Here is a 17,378-nt window from a genome sequence, read left to right on the forward strand (position 1 = left end):
CTATCATGCATAAAGTTAAGAGGCAAAGAGTTGGCGGAGATGACAGTGACTTAGAGTTCCATCTTAATGAAACCCTACCTTTCACAGCTACTTAACCTAAAATAGCTTAATTAAATTTGGTAGATGATAACTATGCTACTAGGGATAATCATTATGAAGGAATTTGGGAGAATAATCATTGTAAAGCCTAAATAAATTATTTAATGTTTCTTATTAGATTTATTTGATATTTATCATTTATTATCTTTCTATTATTTATTCATAATGTGATGCATTTTGTTAAATTTACTTGATGTTTCTTATTCTTACATTTGTTGGTTGTTCTTTGAATAGAAATGACCAGATCCGGTCAACAAGATTCTTGTGACGACTTGTCACATCTCAATTTTTAGGCCTAAAAGTATTAGAATTAGCCTAAAATGGGCAGGCTACCAAACCCTTTTTGGCAAGAGGTCCTAGAGGTTCCCTAAAGGCACAGAGGGATTCCCAGGGACTTAATCGTAAATGAAAAGTTTGCTGGGACTGAGAAAAGAAAAAGTTTGCTGGTGAAGTCTCAAGGCCTAAGAATGAGAAATAGAGATGAATGTAGGCCAAAGGTTATGTTGGAGGCCTCAAGGAGGTGAATTATAGGGTCAAGTCGAACCAAGAGCAAAATCGTAATTTTGTAAAGTTTTGGGCTCGCAAGGGCAAAAATGAAAATTATGTCCAAAAATCTCAAAAAAAGAAAAATGGTATGTTAAGGCCTGTATGTGAAGTTCTAGGGTTCAGTATAAGATGTTGAGGTAATTAAGGGCCAAAGGTTCTACTAAGAACCTTAGTAAGAGGATTCCTAAGGTTAAACCTAAATAGGGACCTAAAATGCAAATTTAGAAAGTTTCAAGCCGAAAAATAGTAGTGATAAAAAGTTAGCCTGAATACTTCAAAAATTTTTTTAAAAAAAATAGAAAAAAGGTCTAGAGACCTGTATAAGGCTAAAAATGACAAAAATGCCCCTAGAAGGAATTTGTGAAATTCTAAGGGTTTCAGCTAATTTTGAATATTAGTAGAAATTGAATTATTTAAAATATAGAGAGGCCTCAAATAATTGGAAGAAAATGAGAGAAAATACTTAAGGAATTATCACAGGTTTTAAAAATAATTTTGTCCTCAGAAAGCGAAGAGGTTTGGCTTTTATAGAATTTAAAGCCTATTTATAAACTATCCAAGAAAAGTCAAAGTCAAATATCAAGAGGTAGACTTTTGACTTAAGAAAAATTAGAGAAATTTCCTATGATGAATAAACAGTATTGGTACGTAGAAACATATTCTCAGAGTCATGGATCGATATAAAGAATTTGGTCAAATTTACTTTGAAATAAATATTATTAATTATTTTAATGGAAGAATAAGGGAAGAGCATCACTTTCTCTTTAGGCATGTTATATAATTTCATATGGACTTATTTGAGGTGAAAAAATAATGCCAGAACATGTCCTAGTGGTCTCGGGTGAGTCAGGACTCGAAAAAGTACCCCGATACAGTGCAAAATGGCAAGATAAGTGGAGGAATGCCTAGGGGCTATATTTTGCACAAATTTTATATTAATTTCTCCCTATTTTAATGCCGAAATGATGAAGGGGCATGGAAGAGACAAGTTACGGTTAGATGGAAGAGACATGTGTACGGTTGGATTAAAGACATGTGGTTTGGTGATATAAGTATGATGTCATGAGGACACTTGTCACCACAAGACAGAGGAAAAAATGAATGGCCAAGATTTAATGTTGCAATTTCAAGATCAATGGCTAGGATTTGTTCACAAACTCTATATATACCCCTCCCCTCCCCTTATTTCGTCCTAGGCCTATGGAAATCATGGAAAAACTCTTGCAAAATAAATTCTAGAGAGAGAAAAAAGAAGGAGAGAGAAAGGTCAAATGATCCCATATAAGGTCAAGCTCTAAAACAAGGTATGTTTATAGTTTTTGATGTAGTTTTCATCACTCTTGTTGTTATTGAGCTTGGTTATGGATTTTAATTATTTTTGGGAGCTTGAAACCCTAAGAGGACATGCTGCACAAAATTGTTAAGTATGAGGGAAGATGAAATTGATGTTAGAATAATGTTTGAAGGCTTGAAAGGAATTAGAATCAAGTAGTTTTATGTTAAAATTAGTTGAATTTCATGATTATATAACTTAAGTAATATTTTAGCTAGAGCTGGTTCTTGGGGCTAGGATTGGATTTTGATGATTTTGATGCTTATAATGTATTTAAAATGAAAATTTGTGTGGGGTAAAGGTGAGAAAACAAGTTTAGAAGCATTAGAATTGAAAATGAAAATTTTGGACCCCAAGTGCATACTATTCGGTTAAGGCTGGTTCATAAAGAAGGAGTTTGATTTTTATTATTTTGAGCTTGGAAATGAATTCTACATGCAAAATTGTGTGGGAATAGTGTGTGGAATTAATTTTAGAAAAGCTGGAAATCAAGCTTAAAAGTTAGAAGTTAATATAGTTCAAAGAAAACAAAGTGTTAATGTTGTTGATTACCATGGCTCTAATGAATGAATAGAAATGATGTGTTGATCAAGAAAAGGAATGGCAAAGGTTGAGCAAGCAACCTTAATGGTTGGAAGCAAAAGAAAGTGAAGAAAGTTTAAGAATACAACGTAGTGAACTTGCTTTTCTTGTGGGTTGATGTGTATCCTTGTGTGTTGATGTACATTATGTTATTTGATGATGATATGTGATGTAAATGCAATTATGATGTTCTATTTCATTGATGTTTTCTATGGCCACGTATGTTTATGTGAAACATTGAGCATGAGAAAATGTTATAAGTAAGCATGAGCTAGATCAAGTAAGCATGTCATACACTTACACCTATCTTGCATGCATTGATGATAATGTTTACTACTAAGATTCTCCTGAATCTCACTCTCCCTTAGCTAACCCTAATACGTGATAGTGATCAACCAAAGGATGCATGAAGTGGAAGCAAGGAAAAGAGGAAGAGAATTTAAGAATTGTATTGTATTACATTATATAATGTATATAACAATGTATGTTATAGATGCGCCACTGATGCTATGTGATGATAAATGATGATAATGGTATGTATGGTTGGCTATGATTCTATATGAGAATAGTTGATGGGTTGATGGAATGAGATTATGCCTGGAAATAATTAATTCTGATTTGTTAATACAAGTTAATGGGATAAACTATCCCTAAATGAGCAACGAAATTGAGACAGAGTGGAAGTAAAATAAGTGATTGAATCTGCCCATGTAATTTTGTATGGTTAAAGTATACATCCTGAGCTTTAAAACAAGTAGTAGATCACCTAAAATGAATGTGTGTACTAAGAGTTATGCATGATCAAACTTAGGGCAGAGAAACTGAAAAGTACAATTTTGACTAAATGAATAGTAAATTTCAATGAATAAACTATACAAATTAAAAAGAACTTTAAATAGAATTTTGAACCACCTCAATATGATTTCTCTATAATCAGTTATGATTTTTTAAAGTTAGACCGAAAATATGAAATTTAGCTAGTGAACAGTAACCCGAGAATTAACTTACAAATTTTCAATTTACAGGCTTGTTTCGTGAATCGCTTGAATCGTAACGCTTCCAACGCCTACTCTTAGGTGTTAAAGAAACGATGTGACACGACCAGTATGAGGAAGTTAGCTTTCCATGATGAGATCACATGGCTCATGAGGATTACAGTAGAGTTCGATGATGATTTGAAGGCTGTAGGTCCTAAAGGGACTCGGTTTAATAGTTATGTGGCTCATCTAGCATGCAGTAAGATTGGGATTGACATTCCTAATTGGAGGATGATAGAGTAAAATATGAAGAACAAGCTTTGGGAGGATATTTTGGTACATTATGAATTCTACGAATTCTTTTATCTATTTGTTTCTATTATAATTAATTATTTACTTCTAACTCCATGGTGTTTTATTGCAACTCACATTCCTGCAACAGAGGAGATGAAATACTGTATGTTAAAGCAACTTAATGAATGGTGGAGAGATTTTAAATCCATACTTACAAGGGAGTATCTCCATAAAAAAGGATGAGCATCTTAAGGATCGATACTCTTTTATTAGTGACGAGGCCTAGGAGAGGTTTGTGAAGCAACACGAAGACCTTGCATTTCAGGTTTGGTTTCTTTAAACTTAGTGACAAGTCTCATATTTCACCTACATTTTCTAGTTTAAACCTATGCATTTATGGATCTTAATTGTGTAATTTGGCTAAGTTAGAGGTTTTTATGCTTTAAGGGTATAAGAGTCAATTATATGCTTTTATATGATAATTCTTCAGTTTTTATTCATTCATTGGCTTTTATGTATTCTATGTACGTACTTTGGATTAGATGACCATGAGCTCAAGTTGGCTATCGTAGGTGATTAAAGGTTGAAGAGACTAAGGAAGAACCATTTGGACAAAGGTCATCGCGACACACTTTACACTTCGACACGATGACCATATCTAATAAGGGACACAGATTCACTAATTCAAACAATGTCATTTTGGGTATGCCGCAGCAATCATTTTGCTTCACCATGGCGAAAGGAATGAAATCTGGATTCAAAATAGCAGATCACGTGCATTTTACTAGAAGAAAAGAAAGATCCATTGCTACATCCACTTACTTAGCCAGCTGGTATTTCTTGGTTTTTTCACCCAGATACCTCTTCAGATTGAAGAGGGATAAGATAAAGAAAGATTCAGATCATCACAATACTTCTTCCCCTCTAGTTTTTGCATATCTTACTTTCTCTCCTTCTCTCTCTGTGTTTTCTGCAACTTCTCATATTTCCATCACCATTTTCACATCTTCTCTTGAACCTGCCATGGAAGAATGTCCATTGGAGCTTGGTGAAGTGAATATTTCATCCATGAGTGGCTAGGTTTCTCATTCTTCTCTCATAGTGGCAATGGCTAGAGCATGGAGCAACTTAGGGGAGTTTTCAACTGATTAAATCTCTTCTTCTTCATTGCTTAATAATTCTTAGGCCTTAAGAATGCTATTTGGTATTTAGATGGATTGTATTGGATCAGATTTGCATTAGAGATTTAATTGTGCATCTTTGGAATCTCAAGACTTGTGTTTGGCACTTGAGCTTCATATCTTCAATTCTTTGCAATTGACTTGGTATAGCTTTTGGTTTGGAATTGTTGAGACTATCTAATGGAAATCTAAGGTGGCTTGATTGAGTTTTTAAACTTAACTACTTACCTCTTGGCTGAACCTAGATATAGGATAAGGAGTTGGATTTTGATAAATCTAAGTCCATATTTGGATTCTACATGAAAAATTATATAAGAAAAGCATATGAAAGTTAAGTTGAAAAAGATTATGCTAAAACCCTAAAATAAAGGTTAAAGGGTTAGGGTTTTAGGTTAAAAGTGTTAATGGAATTGTTAAAGTTGATTGGAATGTCATTGTTATTGTTGATTATAGGCATTGACATTGGGCAAGGAAAAGCTCAAGAGCAAGAGGAAGAAATCAAGTCAATCAAGAGATAGCAAGAACTTCTAATTTTAGTGTTAAATTGCCTTTGTTGTTTGCGTATGTGCCATCATGTGGTTGAAATTTAAATATGGAAATGTGAGTAACTTCTTGCATTAATTCCTTGGCAAATATGTTTAGTTGAGTTGTTGAATGGTATATTATGTACTCCTTTTCCATGGCATGTATATGGCATGATAATACATGAATTCAATGCTTGTGTATAACATGAATGAACCTAGCATTTTGATACTATAATTGTTGTTCTTTGCTACTAAGATTCTTTGGAACCTCATCCTATTATGTTTAAATCCTAACTATTTAGGGATGGAAGCACTAAGGGAAAAGATAGAGAGATGGTCATATCTTGAAGACACTTGTTATGTTATGAATTTTTTTGGAACCATGTTATGTATTATTTGTTTGTGATCATGGATGATTAACTCATTGGCTATTGTATGTTGTGCATTATGGTTCAAGCATGGTTTTAAGTAATCTTGGATGATTAACTCATTGGCTATTATATGTTGTGTATTATGTTTCAAGCATGGTTTTAAGTTGAACGGCATGATAACTAGTGGTTTTGAAATGGCATAACACAAAGGTGTAAGAATAGGGTAAAAGGGATAAAATTTACTTAATTTGCACTCATTTTGGGACCCACTTGATTTTGAGAAAATGGAGAAGTTTGAGTGTCATATCCTAATTTTTAGGCCTAAAAGCCTGTGAAGTAGCCTAAATAAGGTAGGCTACCAGGCCCCTTAAGTAGAAATTTCAAAAATATCATGAAGAGAAAGAATTGTATTTTTAGCCAAGAAACCACTAGCGGCTTTAACGTGGGAACCAAGAAAACTCTAGGCGCTCAAGTGTAATTAAAATTAGAGGATTTAGTAAAGTCTTAAGGGCTAAGAAAGAGAAAAGAGATTTGATATTGGCCTAAGGTTGAGGTAGAGGTCTCAAAGTGATGATTTATAAGGTTGAGCCAAAGTAAGAGCAAAATTGTAATTTCAGAAAATTATAGGCCAATAGGGGTAATTATGGAAAGTAATATAAAATTTTTTTAAAAAAATCCCAAAAAATGGGAAATAGAGTATAAAGACCTTTGATGAAGATAAATGACAAAAATACCCCAACAGTGGCTTTAATGGAATTTTCAGTATAGTGGCTTAGTTTGAGGTAATTATCTAGATGTAATTATTTAGGCCATGAGGAGGCCTGAAAAATATACGTTAAAATGGGGAATAAATAGTTAAGAGGATAAAGGAAGTTTATAAAATTAGTTTCATTTCCAAAAGGCCAGCAAAGTACCTTTAATAAAATATAAAGTCCAGTTATGCCCCTAAGAGGTATTTTATGGAAAATTCAAAAAGAAATAGTTAAAGGAAGAGTTATAGCCCCAGAAAATTTGTAGAATTTTTCTATAATTAAAGGAAGTTTATGGAGTAGATAGAAAAATTTTCTAAGCTCTAGAAGGCCATTAAGAAAGCCGGATAAATGTGGGCCAAGTAAATTAGGAAGAAACTTGGAGTTCAAGTTTGATCTAAGGGTCAAGATCTAATTTTCTCCCTTTCTTTCCATGAGATTTCATCACATGGCATGGTGAGATAAGAAAGAAGTTTGATGATATCAAGGGTATGATGTCATGAGACACTTGGCAAGTTTTTGTGGAGGAAGACTTTAAGCTTGGACAAGTGGCTTTGGAATTGTCACATTTTATCAAGGGCAAATTTGGCAACCCTTGTCATAAATTTGGCTATAAATACCCCCCTTAGAGGAGCATTTTGGCAAGCACTTGTAGAGAAGAAACTTTATAGAAAACTAGAGAGAAAAACACAGGAGTGAAGGCCAAGAAGAAGGAACAAGATTCAAGCTTCAAGATCAAAGCATGTGATGATTCTAGCACCTGTCTTGGTGCCTATTTTGATCAAGTTCTTGTTCATATCTAATTCTAAAATTTAGAATGATTAAAGTACACTCCCTACACTTTAAATCTATAGGTAGAACACTTCATTTGGATATGTGTACAATTTATGGTGATTTTTCAAAATTAGGGTTTAAAATTTGGAAATAGTTTTAACCACTGGAGCAGTAGGAAACTTTCGTACAATTCTGCTATGGTTTCACACAGAATTGGTTCTTGAAACCATTGTGCCTTTAAAGAGCACTTAAGGAGCTTTCAGTAAGACTTACAGCTATTTAGTTTCAATTTTTTGAAATTAATTATGAATTTTCAAAATTGAGCAAAAATTTTGGAAATACTGATCAACAGTACCCTAGAAGCAAGTCTTAAACTTTGTGTGATCTCTTAGTCCTAATGAGTTATGCGGTCAATATGGCTGTGATTAGGGCTTAGAGATATCCAAGAGGAGGTTTGGATGTGGCTGATCGAAATCTAGTTGGTTGGGAGGTCAAAGGAGCAAGTCCAAGAACAAGAGGAAAGCTTGAAGTATGAGGTAGTGAACTTACTTATTAACATTGCTTGATGTTGTATGCTTCTATGTTAATATATACATGATGCTTAGCTGATGTTGTGACATGTTTTGACTTCTGTAATTGCTATTTATGATGATTAGATTATGTTTCCATAGCCATGCATTAAGTAGGTAGCATTAAGTATGCTAAAACGTTGCTAATTAACAAGAGAATACGTACAGGTTGCTTATAATACATTAGCATCCATCTAGCATGATTAATATGGAATGTTTACTACTGAGATTTCCCTAAATCTCACCCCTCCCTAGTCCACTATTAAGGTCAATCTATGATGGGTAATGATTGCATGAAGGAGAGTACGAGAAGGAAGGAGAAGCAAGTGGAGAATTATTGATGCTAATGAATGAGACTAGGGATTAATGTATAATTCTCCTATTATGTAAATTATGTTTAGGGATACCAATGTTGCAATATAATTTATTAGAATGTTTATGGCATGAAAGGAAATGTATGACAATGAATGGGAAAGAATGAGGCTAGGTTATGCATACCAAAATAATAAAAAGAATTAAAGCAAGAAAAGGTAAAGAGAAAAACGTAGGTCCTAAAGCAGTCAGTTTTGAGCTCTAGTTTGACCTATTGAATGAATGAGTTAATCCATGAAACTTGGCCTGCTTATTATGCACCTCCTAAGCTTGAACTACATATGTAGTTTACTTTATTTAGATGTATATACTAAAAGATATGAATTTTCAAATTTAAGGTAAGAAATCTGAGAGTTCCAAAATTTACCAAGTGAACAGTAATATTTATGGATTAAACTGTACAAATTGGCAAGAGATAAGTTTAGTTTGATATTTTTTCCTTAAAGAGTACTGAAAGAGCTTCTAATGAAAATTTAGAGCACCTCCATGTAATTTTTGTAGAATTAGTTATAATTTTTCAAAATTAGACTTGTAATATGAAAAAATGCACAGTAAACAGTAATTGAGGAATTCCAAGGAAGCATTTTAATTTTCGGGCATAAGTAAAGCTTTTACATATCCAATTCACTTCCGAACGCATACTTTGAGGAATAAAGTAAGGACGTTTCATTTTGATATTAGAGTAGAGGTTTTGGCACAGGATAGGAACGCTATAATCAGGATACTAAGTACGTAGCGGATTAGGTAGAGCCTTGTCTAGGTCAGAGCTAGTAGTGGCTTACTGGTTCAAGGTGTAACTAAGGTTTGGATTTGAGGTGAATGCTCTAGGGAAAGTGATTATTAAGGATTACTAAGAGATGAGTTTTGAATTCTTAGTTAGTTGAGGTTTAAAGAAAATTTAGAAATAGCTTCCCCCTTGCTAGTTGTCCCTGAGGATAAGCAAAACCAAAAGTGTTAATAGCTTAGAGATGTGAGGCAGACCCTTCCTCAATTGGCTGAAAGGAAGTAGCTGACTTAGTTAGGGATCATAGTGGGGTTAAGGACACAGAAGTCCTTCAGGTGGCAAGTGATGCTATGATGAAATGAAGCAAAGTAAGACCAGTCAGGGTTAAGAGGAAGTATGTTTTGTCACAGCGAACCAAAAGAATTGATGGCAACAAACAATCACAGAAGTGATTGCCAGAGGAGGTTGTGACTTTTGTCACAGCGAATAAGGATTCTGGTTGTGATGAATAGACACAGTGACTATCAAATGTTGAGGTGGAATCTCAGTAAGACTCAATAGACTATGACTCTTAAAGGTCACAGAGAGTAAGACTAGAAGAGATCAGAAAAAGAGGTAGCCATTATTTAGAGTTATCAAACTTCCCCTCCAGAGGAAGAGTAATGACAAGGAGTTAGACAGGACAGTTAAAATTCTGAGTCTGTACACCAGTAAGAGGGTATAGTGGCCACCTAAGCTTGATGAACTCTTACAGCCTCGTAAGGGTTAGGGTTCTATGATAGAGTAGCTATCTCAAGTCCCTGAATAGATAAATAGGAACTTGGAGATAGTAAACTCAAGATAGATAGCCTTAGTAAAATTTCTTGGGAACCAAGAAGAAGAGAAAGAGATGAGAATGAAATAGATAGCTATGTAGGGAGCTAGCATAAAGAGGTAAGCATATTCCTAATAGTATTAAGAGATATTTAGTCACTTGGGATTAGGTTGAGAGGCTACCCCTATCTGTGATACAATATGGGAAGAATGTGCTTTGATAGAGATTAAGGAAAGGAAAGGCCTTGACCATAGAGTATCCCTCAAGTTAAGAGGTGGTTCTTCATATCAGAGCGATGCTGCTCTAGTAAGAGTGAGCTATCCTTTGAAAGAATGAATAGTAAAAGCAGCTGAGGCAAGGATACGAAGTAATCTTACCCCAATAAGAAGGGATATTGGTCAAGAGTAAGGCAAGGGTGAGATACCCTTAAGATTAACAGGGTACTAAGGGGAAGCAAAGGGGATAGAGAGAGACACCCTTCATAAGGGATATGGTCTTGGCCATGAGTCTTCCTAGAAAACTTGGGAAACTGGTCCTCTGAGTCAAAATTGACAGTACTCTAGACGAAGCAAGATACCTTTTCTAAGTAGGAAAGGGAGGCAGTTGAAAGGGAGTTGATGTTGCTTTAGTGGAAGTGACAAGTCCTCTATTGAGAATAGAAAGAAGCAACCGAGGCAAGGCAAGCAAAGTTAACTTCACCCCAATAGAAGCACGACTGGCCAAGAATAAAGCTAGGGTTAATTGTCCTTGAGCTTAGCAAAGTACTAAAGCAAGCAGAAAGAAGAGAACCTCATAAGTCCCCTCCCTGTAACTTCCAAAATTAGCTACAACTAGAATGAGAGGCTCTCTCTTATAGGGATAAGATGTCTGAATGACATGCTACAGATATAGTAACAAGTAAGAGCTTTCACTCCTTCTATTGAAATGCCAAGTACTATGTTACAGCTAGGGAAAATATGTTTAAGTTCTGAGTATTAGAGCTAAGCATACTAAGGGAAGGAATGCTTTAGCTCTTATGTTAGAGCTATGCATTCATAAGGAGTGAGGCAATCCCTTGCAACACATTGCCCATGCATGATGCGTTAGAGTGATGCTCCTACTAAGAAGTGAAGTAGTTAAAAGAGAAGTTGTATAAGTTCTCTTCTTATACCGTTCAGAATTGACTAGAGACCATAAGAGCAGCTAGAGGAGTAAGAGAATTCCTAAGGCAGATTGGCTTAGGCACCTAAGGAGGCAAATAGGTGACCTAGAGAATTGATTGAAGCATAGTATGAGGCCTAAGAGAATGATATTGGCTCTTGGAATAGTCTTGAGGAATTATTAGTTAGGTGACCAACTAAGTAGAGATGACTTATTTTATTACTTAGTTATGTGGTCTAGAGTCTCTCAAAGACCTTATTATGGCTCAGACTGATGATAATATTTCAGGGTCACAGTGAATCCTGAAGAGGCTTATGGTAGAGCGCAGTAGCTCTTGAGATTATAGGAGACCAAGCCTAAAGGAAAGTGGCTGAGCCATAATAGTAAGAGTATATTACTTCTTTAAGAAGATGAGTACTAGGGATGAGTTTAAGATATGGAAACCTCCTTCAATAGTAAACTAGTATAGAGAGAGTACCCATGATTATCTTCTAGATAACCTTATCATTGATTACGCTTAGCTCAATTCTCTTCCGATTAATGAGGAAAGCCAGAGTTAGAAGAATTATAGTCATAAGTCCTAAACAAAGAGACACTCAGGCTAGCTCTAGATATGGGAAGAACCCCTTGTGATACAAAGACAAACTAAGTATTGACGGGCATATCCCTAAGATGAGGCTAAAGTCAAGAATGTAAGTTGGAAAGACTTGACAAAAGATAGAACAAGAAGGGTCTAAGATAGCAAAGTACCAGGGTTTGAACCTATCAGCACCAGTGCCTCAGGTTCCCGTCAACACTTTTAAGTTAAGTGTGCTCGGGCAAGAGTAGGCTAATGAGGGGTGACCCCTAAGAAGTTATGTAAAAGTGTGTAAAAGTCAGAAAAGTAAGTCATTTTTGGCAGAAATGCACAAAGTTCAGCAAGATAGAAGAAAAGATAAGAAAAAGTAAGGGACATTATCCTTGGACAACCTCTTAGTAAGGGTATGAGGAGAGGTTTGATCTTGAAATTTTAAGGAAGAAATTTCTTTCAAGAGGGGGAGAAATGTCACATCTCAATTTTAAGGCGTACAAGCTTGTAAATTAGCCTAAATAAGACAAGCTACCAGGCCCCTAGAGCAGAAATTTCAGAAATATCACAGAAAATTAGAGAGAAAAATGTAGGGGTGAAGGCCAAGAAGAAGAAACAAGATTTAAGCTTCAAGATCAAGATATGTGATGATTCTAGCACCTATTTGATGCCTATTTTAAGTTCTTGTTCATATCTGATTCTAAAATTTGGCATGATTAAAATACACTCCCTAAGCTTTAAATCTATGGGTAGAATACTTTATTTGGATATGTGTATGATTTATGGTGATTTTTCAAATTTAGGGTTTAAAATCTAGAAATAGTTTTGACCACAGGAGCAGTAGGAAACTTCCATATAATTCTGGTATTGTTTCGCATAGAATTAGTTCCTAAAACAATTTTTCATTTAAAGAGTACTTGAAAAGCTTTTAGTAAAACCTAGAGCCACTTACTTTTAATTTTTCTAGAATTGAGTATGAATTTTCAAAGTTGATCAAAAGTTCTAGAAATATCGATGAACAGTACCTCGAAGCAAGTCTTGAACTTTGTGTGATCTCTTGGCCTTAATGAGTTATGTGGTCAATATGGCTGTGATTAGGGCTTAGAGACATCCAAGAGGAGGTTTGGACATGGTTGGCTAAAAGCTAGTTGGCTAGGAGGTTAAAGAACAAGTTCAAGAATAAGAGGAAAGCTTGAAATACAAGGTAGTAAACTTACTTATTAATATTGCTTGATGATGTATACTTGTGTATTGATATTTACATGATGATTGGTTGATGTTGTGACATATTTTTCCTACTATAATTGCTATTTATGATGACTAGATTATGTCTCCATGACCATACATTAAGTAGGTAGCATTAAGCATGCCAATACGTCACTAATTGACAAGAGAATAAGCAAGTTGCATATAATACATTAGCATACATCTAGCATGATTAATATGGAATATTTGCTATTAAGATTCCCTCAAATCTCACCCCTCCCTAACCCATTATTTAGGTCAATCTATGATGGGCAATGATTGCATGAAGGAGAGTACGAGAAGGAAGGAGAAGTAAGTAGAGAATTATTGATTTTAATGAATGAGACTACTGATTAATGTATAATTCTTCCATTATGTAAATTATGTTTATGGATGCCAATATTGCAATGTAATTCATTAGAACATTTATGGCATGAAGGGAAATGTATGAGAATGAATGGGAAAGAATGAGGCCAAGTTACGCATGCCAAAATAATAAAAAGAATTAAAGCAAGAAAAGATAAGGAGAAAAACATAGGTCCTGGAGCTGTTAGTTTTGAGCTCCAGTTTGACCTACTAAATGAATGAGTTACTCTATGAAATTTGGCAAGCTTATTATGCACATCCTAAGCTTTAATTACATAGGTAGTTTACCTTATTTGGATATGTATACTAAGAGATAAAAATTTTCAAATTTGAGGCAAGAAATATGAAAGTTCCAGAATTTATCAAATGAATAGTAATATTTACGGATTAAACTATACGAATTAGCAAAAGATAAGTCCAGTTTGATATTTTTTCCTTAAAGAGTACTAAAAGAGCTTCTACTAGAAATTTATAGTACCTCCATATGATCTTTTTAGAATTATTTATGATCTTTTTAGAATTACATTTGTAATCTGGAAAAATACACAGTTAACAATAACCTGAGGAATTCAAGGAAAAATTTTAATTTTCGGGCCTAAGTAAAGTTTCTGTATATCCAATTTGCTTCTGGATGTGTACTCTCAGAGGTAAGAATAAGGAAATTTTATTGAGCAATTTGAAAGACCTCATTTTTAGCTTTAAAATGAGTAGTAATTTATTAAATTTGGAGTTTTGCACAAAAAGTTATGTATATTCAAAGCTGGGCATAAATCTTAAAAGTTAGAAAATTGACCATATAAACAGTGCATATTCACTTGAAAACTAGGCACATATGGGACGGATCCATAATCGAGAAATATTTTTCCTTTAAAGACCCTCTAAAAGCTTCAAATAGAACTTGGTACCACTTCATTTTAATTTTTTTAAAATTAGTTATGATTTTTCAAAGTTGGGCAAAATTTTAGGGTTATGGTGAATAGTAACCTAAGAACTATTATGTTAAAGTTTAAATCAACTTAAGGACTTAATAAATGGTTCCAGTTACTTCTATTGTTGTGAAAAAGGGTTAGAAACTAAGGTGTTACATAAACAATCCAAATAGTCATTTTTGACAACTTTTTGAAATATTGCAATGAAACGAGATACTTGCTTGTGCTAGGGAGACAAAAGGAGAATTCTCACTTGTCGAGGGCTTGACATTGTGTTTATCAAGAAGAACATGAAGAGCAAAAAATTTTTCCCTTCTAAGAGTGATATTGTCATTGTTAGTATCAACTAGAAGGCCTCTGTTATCACCCTCACCTCTTGGCTGCTTTGTTGGCTTTCCATAGAGCTTCTAACACACTTTCTTGGTGTGACTGCTCTTATTACATTGGTCATACCACTTTAAAGACTTCATAAGATGTTGGTCAAAGGATTAGTTATTTTGAGGGGCAAGTACTGAGGCATAAGGTGGAATAGAAGGAAGGATAATAGCTTGAGTGATGAAAAATAGGCACAACCCAAGACTACCTAAGGATCGAAAGGCTAATCCTATTTATGCTCCTCAAGATCCTTTGTTGGGAAATGGGGCCTAAGTGGTAAACAAAGAGATGGAAAAATGCTTAGAAGAGAGAGAGAGAGAGTCGGAAGAGCTTGCTGAAGTAGGCTTGAAAAGATGGCAGAAAAGACAGAGAAGAGATCTAGAGGAATTCCCAAAAGTCATGAAATTAGAAAAGTAAGATAAAATCTTGAGAAAGGCCATACAAGAAAATAAAGGGCAAATAAAGCATAATAGAGCTTGGTTAATGAAGACAGGCAAGAAAAAAAGAATCACTTGAAAGATGATGGCCCCCTTAAGGAGTTACAAGAAGATGTCGATAACCTCACTTAACTTCTAGAGAGCAAAATAAATAAATTGATTACTGTAGGGTGAAGCACCGTTATGACAATTCAAAACCTCTTGAATAAGTTGGATCAACAAAGAGAGGTTTCACAAAGTAAGAGATCCTTTATCATGAATAGGTGAATATGATGAAGAGATATGGAGAGTTGATTAATTTTGTCAATGCTAATATCCCAGAACTTATTAGAACTTACAATCACACAGAAGGCATGATTAGTCCACTAAATTCACTGGCTGAGATCTCTAAGCTTCAATTTATTTAACCAAATCATGAGAGAATTAAAGAATGTAATAGATTTTTGATATTTTAGCATATGCTCTAGTTTTCAATTCTGTATATGTTTTTACAATTATTAATGGGATTTTAAGATCCTTTCTATCTAATGATCAACTGTAAATCTCCTTATGATATGATAATCAACCATGAAATCTTAAGTTGGATAAGACTCAAGGCCCTTCCTACTTGATAATCAACTCTATGCCTCCCTATAGAGTAATGCACTTTTAAAGGAGGTTAGAGGGCTTTTATAGGTTATTAAGCGGCAATGATTAACCCTAAGGTCTTACGTCTTAGGTGTAATAGGATTTAAGATCCTTCTCATCTAATGATCAACTCTAGACCTCCTTGTGGAATAACATATTCTTGGAGGAGGCTAGAGAGTACCTGCAAGTCCCTATACCAATATGATGTTGGATGACTCACTGGCCAGTTGAAGCATAACCTTAATTCATTCAATACTAACTTGTTTTATTTTTTTGGTGAAAGTATGGGGTAAAAGCCCAAGTATTATTTCAGAACTGTACATGGGAAACTGACACCCACAAAGTCATTGCACAAGTGGTCTTTGACTTTCCTAAAAGGTTCATCAAAAGTATTGAACACCTCTTTCTATTCTAGACTATAATTTGCTAAACAATCAGCATATGAATTTCCTTCCTTATACACATGAAGGAACCTAACTTGTACAAAATTACTCAACTCAATCACAGTTATTTTTAACTGACTTAATTCAAATTTTTCACCCTCATATATTCTACACAGTAAATTTACAACAGATTTAGAATCGCATTCAACAATAAAAAAATTTTATATTCAAGGTCATTGCTATCTGTAGCCTTGTTAGAATACCCCAGATTTATGCCTTCATAGAAGAGCAAATTCCCAATTTCCTTGCAAATCCCTTGACCCATCTACCATTGCTGCTTCTTATCAGTCCCCCACATCCTGCCAAACCAGACTATCTTTTCAAACCCCCATCAGCATTCAGTTTCAACCATCCCTCTTCTAGATTGCTCCATTTCACATCAACTATCTACTTCAGTTTATTCGAATTGCAATTTTCTTATGTGCTAAGTAAATCTCAGTCACATAACGTTCAATAATCATTTTTGGCTTGTTTGGAAAAGTAAAATCATCTTCAAATAAACTTTTGTTCCTCCATTGCCATAGCAACTAGTAAGCTACACCAAAAATGATAGCCCGTCTCTCTATTCCTTGGCTTAAATTCCAGATCAACCAGCCTTTCCTCTCAAAGCGTAAAATTCATTCACCCCTTCCTTTGCACCCAAAAGTTTCCATGTACTATTAGCAATCCTACAATCTCTCAGTACATGCATCAGGTCTTTATGGACAGATGCGCATTTATGGCATTCACCTGATCCTCCAACCAAATAGCACTTCCTTTCAGCTGTTAGAAGCCTATTATGTGTTGCCATCCATAGGAAAATTTGTATTCTCCTAGGACCCCTCTACTTCTAAAGCTTGCCCTAAGAAGCATCATTAGGACCAATATCATTCTTCATTTTTGAATACATTTCTACTACCACATACTACTTTCCAAGTCCATCACCTTACTTTATTGTATCATTTCCAAGCTCAATCTAAGTGGAGGAATTACCAAAACCCGATTTCTGCCTTCAGCTGATAAGTATCTCTCCATCTTGACATAATCTCAATCTCCTCTTTGTGTTACCATGTCACAAACATTACAATTCATATCTATATGCTCTACCGGCCCAATACACATGTCTATCAACTTCCCACTACCAGCCCATATATCATTCCAAAAATTAATCTTCTTTCCATCTCCCACCTCCCAACTTACCCAGCTTTACACTTGAGGCCAAATTCTTGCAATGTTTTTCCAGAGATCAGAATCACTACTTTTTGCAACACATTTATTAGAAAGGTCTTTGATCCTTCCATATTTTCCTATTAATACAAGAGAGCATAAGCTTTTAGGCTTTGCTAAAAGGTTCCAACCA

This window comes from Neltuma alba, unplaced genomic scaffold (genome assembly GCF_004799145.2).
Source record: "Neltuma alba isolate B1F8T4 unplaced genomic scaffold, ASM479914v2 tig00011740_pilon, whole genome shotgun sequence".
NCBI lineage: Eukaryota > Viridiplantae > Streptophyta > Magnoliopsida > Fabales > Fabaceae > Neltuma > Neltuma alba.